Source organism: Papio anubis, chromosome 13, assembly GCF_008728515.1.
Source record: "Papio anubis isolate 15944 chromosome 13, Panubis1.0, whole genome shotgun sequence".
NCBI lineage: Eukaryota > Metazoa > Chordata > Mammalia > Primates > Cercopithecidae > Papio > Papio anubis.
Genome location: NC_044988.1, coordinates 105,280,964 through 105,290,739, shown reverse-complemented (window position 1 = coordinate 105,290,739; position 9,776 = coordinate 105,280,964). Strand labels below are relative to the sequence as shown.

Genomic DNA, 9,776 nt, shown 5'->3' with positions numbered 1-9,776 from the left:
CAGAGATTGACCATTGCAGGTGCGCAGGTCAGTGGCACTAAGCAGTCACTGCAACGCAGGACCATCACTTCCCTCCATCCACAGAACTTTCCATTTGCCCACTCTGTCCCCATGAAACACTCACTTCTGTCCCTTCCCCAGCCCGGCAGCCACCTTTCACCTTCTTGTCTCTATGAACCTGATGACTCTGGGGACTGTCAATAAGCGGAACCACAGGATGTGTCCTTCGTGACTGGCTCATTTCACTCTGCATAATGTTCTCAAGGCTCATCCGTATTGTAGTGTGGGTCCAAGTTTTCTTCCTTTTTAGGGCTGAGTAGTATTTTCTTGTGTGGCGAGGCCACATTTTCCTTGTCCATCATCTGTCCACAGACACTTCAGCTGTTCCCACCCAAGTGGAATAAGGTGCCATGAACAGGGGTGTCCAAACACCCCTTGGAGACCCTGCTTTCTTTGAGACGGAGTCTCATTTGTCGCTTGCTAGTTGGAGTGCAGTGGCTGATCTCTAGCTCACTGCAAGCTCCGCCTCCTGGGTTCCCGCATTCTCCTGCCTCAGGCCTCCCGGGTAGCTGGGACTACAGGTGCCCGCACCTCCTGCTGTTTTCCTTGTATTTTTAGTAGAGACGGGTCTCACCGCATAGGGCCAGGGATGGTCTCTGACCTCCTGACCTCGTGATCCGCCCGTCTCGGCCTCCCAAAGTGCTGGGATTACAGGCATGAGCCACCATGCCCAGCCTCTGCTGACAGTGTCTTTTAATGCAAGCAATGTTTTAATTTTCTTGATTTCCAATTTATCTTTTCTTTTGTTGCCTGTGCCTTTGATGTCATATCCAAGAAATCATTGCCAAATTCAGTGTTACGAAGCTTTTGCCACATATATACATATATGTATATTTTTTTGCTACAGGGTCTTACTCTGTCATCCAGGCTGGAGTGCAGTGGTGCGATCACGGCTCTCTGCAGCCACGAACTCCTGGACTCAAGTGATCCTCCCACCTCAGCCTCCTGAGTAGCTGGGACTACAGGTGTGCACCACCACACCTGGCTAATTTTTAAATTTATTGTAGAGCCGGGCTCTCTCTCTCTCTGTTGCCCAGGTAGGATTCAAACTCCTGGGCTCAAGAGGTCCTCCTTTCTTATTTTTCGAGATGGAGTTTTGCTGTTGCCAAGCTGGAGTGCAGTGGTGCAATCTCGGCTCACTGCAACTTCTCCCTCCTGGGTTTAAGCAGTTCTCCTGCCTCAGCCTCCTGAGTAGCTGGGACTACAGCGCACGCCACCATGCCCAGCTAATTTTTGTCGTTTTGGTAGAGACAGGGTTTCACCACTTTGGCCAGGATGGTCTTGATCTCTTGCTTGTGATCCACCCGCCTCAGCCTCCCAAAGTGCTGGGATTACAGGCGTGAACGACTGCACCCGGCCTCAGGGTTGGGGGGGGGTCCTCCTTTCTCAGCCTCCCAAAGTGCTGGCATTACAGGTGTGAGCCACTGTGCCCGGCTTTGCCGTTTATTTTCTTTTTAGAATTTTATAGTTTTGGATCTTACATTTAGGTCTTGGATCCATTTTGAATCTTTCTATCTGTGGTAAGGGCCAAACTTTATTTTTCTGCGTGTGGATATCTACTATTCCCAGCACCATTTGCTGAAAAAGACTGTCCTTTCCCCACTGAATGGTCTTGGCACCCTTATTAAACATCATTTGGCCATGTATGCAAGGGTTTGTTTCTGGGCTCGCTATTCTATTCCATTGGTTTGTATGTCTGTCTTTATGCCAGTGCCACGTTGCTTACTATAGCTGTGTAGAAAGTTTTGAGATTAGGAAGTAAAAGTCCTTAAACTTTGTTCTTTTTCAGACTGTTTTGGCTAGTCAGGGTCCCTTGAGATTCCAAATGAATTTTAAGATGCTTTTCTGTTTCTGCAAAAAATGTCATTGGGATTTTATAGGGATTGCATTAAATCTGTAGATTGCTTCAGGTAGTACTGAGGTCTTAACCATATTAAGTCTTCCAACACAAAATGTCTCTCCATTTATCTGTCTTTTAATTTTTTTCAGCACTGTTTTGTAGCTTTCGTTGTACCAGTCTTTCACCTCCTTAATTCTTGTTTTATTGTTTTTATGCTATTGTATGTGGAACTGTTTTCATAATTTCCTTTTCAGATTGTTCTTTGTATCCTGCTGCTTTGCTGAATTCATTCATTAGTTCTAACAGATCTTTTGTGGAATCTTTAGGATTTTCTTCATATAGGATCATATAATCTAAAAATATTCATAATTTTACTTCTCCCTTTTCCATTTGGATGCCTTTTACTTTTCTTGCCTAATTGCTCTGGCTAGATCTTCATGGAAGGGGCAGAAGTGGATATTTTGCCTTATTCCTGATTCTAATTTTTTTTGAGATGGAGTTTTGCTCTTGTTGCCCAGGCTGGAGTGCAATGGTGTGATCTTGGCTCACCACAACCTCTGCCTCCTGGGTTCAAGTGATTCTCCTGTCTCAGCCTCCCGAGTAGCTGGGATTACAGGTGTGTGCCACCATGCCTGGCTAGTTTTCTATTTTTAGTACAGATGTGGTTTCTCCATGTTGCTCAGGCTGGTCTTGAACTCAAAACCTCAGGTGATCTGCTCACCTTAGCCTCAAAGTGCTGGGATTACAGGCATGAGCCACCGCGCCCGGCCTCTTATTCCTGATTTTACAGGAAAAGTTTTCAGCCTTTCATCACCGAGCAGTGTTAGATGTGGGCTTTGCATAAATGGCTTTTATTATGTTGAGGAAGTTTCCTTCTATTCCTAATCTGTTCAGTGGTTTTATCATGAAAGGGTGTTGAGTTTTGTCAAATGCTTTTTCTGCATTGAGATGATCATGTAGTTTTTTCCTTCATTCTGTTAGTATAGTGTATTACATTGATTTTTTATTTTTATTTTTTTGTATGCTGAGCCATCCTTGAATTCCAGGAATAAATCCCCTTGGTCATAGTGTATAACCCTTTTAATATGCTGCTGAAGTTTGCCAGTACTTTGTTGAGGTTTTTTGCATCAGCGTTCACAAGGAATATTGGTCTATAGTTTTCTTTTCTTGTGGTGTGTATGTCTGGCTTTGGTACCAGGGTAAAGTGGGCCTCACAGAATGAGTTAGGAAGTGTTCCCCTATCTTCAGTTTTTTGGAAATGTTTGAGAAAGGCTGGTATTAGTTCTTCTTTACATGTTTGGTAGAATTCACCAGGAAACCATCAGGTCTTGGACTTTTCGGATTCAGATAATGCTTTTAATGCCTATAAAGATTAAAAATGAAATTAAAAGACTTTCATCGCAAATTTTAAATGGTGGTACAGCACTGCATGTGCTTCTTTACGAATGCATTAAATAATGTAAGCGAGCAGCTGGTCTAGGAGTTATGGTAATTTTGAAGCGATGATGAGCAGAATGGTATTCTGTGGCATCTGCAGCAATGGTGATGTGATGTGAGACATCCATGACTTCTGTAGGAGGTGGAGTCCCAGACACTGCTGATGCTGCTGCAGCAGTTGGTTGCCTAGATTCATAATTCAGGAAAATGTTAAATTTTGATTAACGGCCAGTGATGGTAAAGATGGTATTTTTTTTCTGTCCCAGTTCTCAGTATCAACCTTCTTGGTGTGCTGGGTATGGCAGCTATCCCAAACACCCCCATGGGCCCATGTCACACATGAACAGATTCTGTTATATCTTTCCAGAAAAAAAAAAATGCTGAGAATTACCACAGTAAGGGACATTTTACTTTGAAACATTCACTGGTGTACCCAGCCCTGACCAAGGGCCATGTGGAGGCTGGAGTGTGCAGGTGCAGGGGGTGGTGCCCTATGCAGGAGGGTGGCCTTGGCTCTAGGGTGCACAAGCATGGCCTCTCTGCAGGACCTGTGCTTCCACTAGGAGGCTGGGGTGGTTACATGCTCCTGAGTGTGTTTGGGGAAGGAACTCAGTAATTAGTCACCACGTGTATACGTTTCCTGCAGCTGCTGTGGCAAATTACCACAAATTCAGTGGCTGAAACACAAGCATTTATTCTCTTACAGTTCTGAGGTCAGAAGTCTAAATTATCTCACTCTGGTAAAGTCAAGGTGTTGGCAGGGCTGGCTCCTACTGGAGGCTCTAGGGTAGGGGGGAATCTGTCTCTGCCTTTTCCAGCTTCTAGGGGTCTCCACATTCCTTGGCTTGTGGCCCCTCCCTCTGCCTTCAAAGCCAGCATCTTCTCTCCTCTGACCCCTGCTTCTGTGGTCACATCTTCTGTCCAACTGTGAAGCTCCTGTCTCCCTCTTATGATCATGATTACATGGGACCTACCTGGATAATGCAGGACAAACCCCCTTCTCAAGGCCCTTCACTTAATCCCATCTCCAAAGTCCCTTTTACCAGGTACGATGATTTAAAAGATGTCATCCCCTCCAAAATTCATGTTGAAACTGAAAGTTGGCCGGGCGCGGTGGCTCACGCCTGTAATCCCAGCACTTTGGGAGGCCGAGACGGGCGGATCACAGGGTCAGGAGATTGAGATCATCCTGGCTAACACGGTGAAACCCCGTCTCTACTAAAAATACAAAAAACCAGCTGGGCGAGGTGGTGGGCACCTGTAGTCCCAGCTACTCGGGAGGCTGAGGCAGGAGAATGGCGTAAACCCGGGAGGCGGAGCTTGTAGTGAGCTGAGATCCGGCCACTGTGCTCCAGCCTGGGCGACAGAGCGAGACTCCGTCTCAAACAAACAAACAAAAAAACAAAAAAACCCAAAAAACCTTTGTCTTCCTTGAACATGCACAGTTACTGTAATATGCGTGTTCCCGTTGCAAGGCCCTCTTCCTGAATAAATATCTTTTTAGAGAGCTCCTCTGTTATTTAGGTTAACTAACAACAAACTTGGTACCCACTGTGGTGACAGAAGAGGTAGGGCCATTTAGGACTAGGTCACTAGGGCTCGTCTTATAAAAGAGGCTTCCTGTGGAGTTTGGCTTTTTCTTGCCACTCTGTTCATCCCACCTTGTGAGGACACAGCATTCTTCCCTCCAGAGGAAACAGCAACGAGGTGCCCTCACCAGACACAGGACCTGCCAGTGCCTTGATCTTGGACTTCCCAGCCTTCAGAACCATGAGAAACAAATTTATATTGTTTATAAATCACCCAGTCTGTGGCATTTTGTTATAGTGGCACAAATGAACTAAGACACCAGGTAAGGTCACACATTCACAGGTTCCAGGAATTAAGATGTGGACATCTTTGGGGGGGCGCCGTTGCTGTTACTGCACTATTTTGCTAGTGAGGTTGCAACAGGAAGTCCAGGGGCCTCATCCTGTTGCTTGTATCATAAGCCAATGTCCACTTGGTGGGACCCTCAGGATGTGTCTAGGAACAAGAGGGGAACAGCAGGGCAAACAGGATGAGTTCTCCTCTTGTGCTCTCCGTGGGCAGGCAGGAGCCTCTCAAGGTATGTGCCCATCCAACTCCTCCCCAGAAGACGGGGCCCTGGAGTTACTGGAGCTGTGCCTGAGCTGCTGCTATGCTTGTAGGAGACTTCTGAGCAACTTCCCTCTACCTTCGTCATGTCTAATGATGCTGTAACTTGGTCTCAACATTAAAGATGGAAAAAAGGGCCAGGTGCGGTGGCTCATGCCTGTAATCCCAGCACTTTGGGAGGCCGAGGCGGGCAGATCACGAGGTCAGGAGATCAAGACTAACATGGTGAAACCCCGTCTCTACTAAAAATACAAAAAATTAGCCGGGCGTGGTGGCGGGTGCCTGTAGTCCCAGCTACTCGGGAGGCTGAGGCAGGAGAATGGTGTGAACCTGGGAAGCGGAGCTTACAGTGAGCCACTGCACTCCAGTCCGGGCAACAGAGTGAGACTCTGTCTCAAAAACAAAACAAAACAAAACAAAACAAAAACAACAAGAAAAAAAGGTCAGCCTGTTTTGCTCTAACAAAAATATTTTTCTCCTTTTTTTTTTTTGAGTCAGAGGGTCTTGTTTTGTCACTTAGGCTGGAGTACAGCAGGACAATCCTGGCTCACTGCAGCCTTGACTTCCTGGGCTCAAGTGATCCTCCTACCTCAGCCTCCTGAGTAGCTGGGACCACAGGTGCACACTATTGCTTCCTGCTTTTTATTTTTTATTTATTTTTATTTTTTGTAGAGGTGGGGTCTTATTTTGTTGTCCAGAATGGTCTTGAACTCCTGGGCTCAAGCGATCCTTCTGCCTTGGCCTCCCAAAGTGCTGGGATTACAGGTGTGAACCACCATGCTGGACCAGAATTAGTTTTTTTTTTTTTTTTTTTTTTTTTTGAGACGGAGTCTCCCTCTGTCTCCCAGGCTGGAGTACAGTGGCACGATCTTGGCTAACTGCAACCTCGCCCTCCCAGGTTTAAAGCAATTCTCCTGCCTCAGTCTCCTGGGTAGCTGGGATTACTGGCACATGCCACTGTGCCCAGCTAATTTTTATATTTTTAGTAGAGACGGGGTTTCACCATGTTGGCTAGGCTGGTCTTGCAGAACTGGGTTTTAATAAGCAATGAGAAGCATTATAGCAGCCCTGATAATGAAACTTCGATGATATCGAGACTTCTTCCTCTTCTCCTTGTGGCTTGCTCTTTAAGCCTAGGGGGACTTCTGGTCCCTGGACTCTCCCCTCTTCTCACTTCCCACTGAGGTCTGGCGTCAGCATGGATCCTCACATGCGCCCTCAACTGTTCTGCCCTGGTCAAACCAGCCACTGTCTAGGCCCCACCTTCATCCTGTGTTCTTGGTGAGTGGACATACACCTGTACCACCCGGCCTTCCTGTCCACTTAAGGGATGTCCCCAAGGAGGTGAGAATACTGCCCCACATCCAGCCCAGATAACTATCCCGGGCCTTCTGTGCCTCCAACCTGCCGTGCCTCTGCCCTGCCCTGCCCTTAACCAGTTCCAGGGCCACCAGGGGAAAACCAGCCAGGCTCCCATCCCAGCCCAGCCCAACCCTCCTTCAGTCCTGCACCCTGCTGCCTTCTCTTCTGCTACAAGAGGAAAAAGGGTCTCTCTGCTGGGCTCCTGCTCAAGGGCACACGATGCCTGCTCCCCATCATCAGATCCTGTCTACTGCATCACTCCAACGGGAACCTGTCATCACTCCCATTTTAAACACGCCATTCTGCACCCCATGCCTGTCTCGCTGCTCTCCTTTACAGCAAACTCAGGCATGGAATCCAAATACGCGTCCTCAGAACTCCTGCCTGTCTTTTGTCCCCACCCAAATCTCATCTTGAATTCCCACGTGTTGTGGGAGGGACCCGGTGGGACGTAATTGAATAATGGGGCAGGTCTTTCCCATGCTGTTCTCGTGATAGCGAGTAAGTCTCACGAGATCTGACAGTATTCAATTAGGGCGAGTTTCCCTGCCCACTCTCGCTCTTTGCCTGCCGCCATCCACGTAAGATGTGACTTGCTCCTCCTTGCCTTCCACCATGATTGTGAGGACTCCCCAGCCATGTGGAACTGTAAGTCATTAAACCTCTCTCTTTTGTAAATTGCCCAGTCTCGGGTGTGTCTTTATTAGCATTCTGAAAACGGACTAATACACCACCATTCCACAAAACCTGCACTCGCCAAATCTGAGTCAGCTCCCAGGCCGTAAGCTGGGGACCCCTCTCCTGACTTCTCACCTTTCAGGCTGGCTCCCTAGGCCCAAGCACCATGCCTCAACTTCCCCTCCACCTGAGCAATGGCTCCTTGGTGCCTCTTCCTGTCTGACAGCTCTAAAGGCTCTCTCTGTGGTCACAATTCCCAGTCTCCAACATGGGCCACGCCGGTAAGTTGTTCATCCAACCACTCACCAGCGTTTCCATGAGGGGGCCCAACAGGCATCTGAGACTCACACATCCAAAGCCACAGCCCAAACTCCGCCGGTATTATATTAGGAGAAGTTTGTGGGAGGGACCCGGTGGGAGGTAAAATCCCTGCATACCCTGCCCTCACCTTTTCCATCTTGGTTAAGGATAACTTTCTCCTTAAAATTGCTTACGCCCAAAACACTGTAACTTAAATAAAATGGACAAATTCCTCTAAAGACACAAACAGAGGATCTGGAAAGACCTATAACAAATAGAGATTGAATTCGTAATCAAAAAAGCCCAGACTCAAATGGCTTCAATAATGAATTCTACCAAACACTTAAACAATTAAAGCTGAGTCCACTGGCTTGTGCCTGTGATCCCAGCTACTCAGGAGGCTGGAGGTGGGAGGATCAGTTGAAGCCAGGAGTTGGTGACCAGCCTGGATGGTATAGTGAACACCGATCTTCTAAAAGAAAAAAATTAATAACAATTACAAACTCTTCCAAAAAAAAAAAAAAAAAAAACAAAACACTTACAACTCATTTTATGAGGCCAGTAGGACATTAATTCCAAAACCAGACACAGACACCACAAGAAAACTTCAGACCAATATCTATGACGAATATGGATTAAAAAAAAAATCACCCAAAAAAACTGCATTAACCCGAATCCAGGAAGAGAGATACTCTATGACCAACTGGAATTCATCTGAATGCAGGGGATAAATACCTTTTCAATACCTGAAAGTCAATTAATGTAACACACCACATTCCTAGAACAAAGAAAAAAAACCCATGATTATCTCAATGGACGTGGAAAAATCATTTAACCAAATCTGACACCTTTTCATGATAAACACACTCAACAAACTAGAAATAAAAGATACTTCCTCGGCTGGGCGTGGTAGCTCACGCCTATAATCCCAGCATTTTGAGGGGCTGAAGGGGGGTGGATTACTGGAGGTCAGGAGTTCAAGACCAGCCTGGCCAACATGGTAAAACCCCATCTCTACTAAAAATACAAAATTAGCTGGATGTGGCCGTGTGTGCCTGTAATCCCAGCTACTCGGGAGACTGAGGCAGGAGAATCACTTGAACCTGGGAGGCAGAGGTTGCAGTGAGCCAAGACCCAGCCACTGCACTCCAGTCTGGGTGACAGAATGAGACACTGTCTCAAACAAAAAATAGGTTTTATCAGGTTGAGGAAGTACCTTTTTTTTTTAGACGGAGTTTCCCTCTTTTAGCTGGGATTACAGGCACCTGCCACCACCCCCAGCTAACTTTTTGTATTTTTAGTAGAGATGGGATTTCTCCATGTTGGCCAAGCTGGTCTCAAACTCTGGACCCCAAGTGATCCGGCCGCCTCGACCTCCCAAAGGGTTGGAATTACAGGCGTGAGCCACCACACCCAGCCTGATAAAACCTATTTTTGAAGCACCCACAGCTATCATCATACCCAATGGTGAAAGACTGGATCTGAGATCAGGAGCAAGACAAGGATGTCCACTCTCGCTGCTGCTAGTCAATATTGTACTGGAGGTTCTAGCCAGGGCAGCTAGGCAAGGAGGAGAAATAAAAGGCATCCAGATTAGAAAGGAAGAGGTAAAATGTTCTCTATTCACAGATGACACGCTTTTGTATAAAATCCCAAGGAATCCACTAAAAGACTAGAAGAACTAATAAATGCCACTAAAAGACTAGAAGAACTAATAAATGGGTTTAACAAGGTTGCAGGATAAAAGATCAATATACAAAAAGCCCTTGGAGTCACCCTTGACCTTTCTGGGTCACACTCCACATCCCATCTGACAGTGGATGGCCTCCGGCCTCCTGCCTCCTTCTCAGTCCTTCCTAGTCTGTTCTTCACCCAGGAGTCAGAATGACCCTTTTAAAGACTTAGTCACATCCTTCCCTGTGCTCAGTCTTCCGAAGGCTGCCCATTTCCTGCAGAGAAGGGG

The 9,776-nt window shown here is 46.8% G+C and overlaps 1 long non-coding RNA gene across 1 annotated transcript; it reads right to left on the bottom strand.

Annotated features, from left to right (window-relative positions):
- Positions 1-7,504: 7,504 nt before the first annotated feature.
- LOC108582297 lies at positions 7,505-8,775 on the bottom strand. The gene is made up of 2 exons (XR_001895570.3): positions 8,549-8,775; positions 7,505-8,285 (listed from the first exon to the last, which is right to left on the bottom strand). It is a non-coding gene; the product is annotated as an uncharacterized LOC108582297 (long non-coding RNA).
- Positions 8,776-9,776: the final 1,001 nt, after the last annotated feature.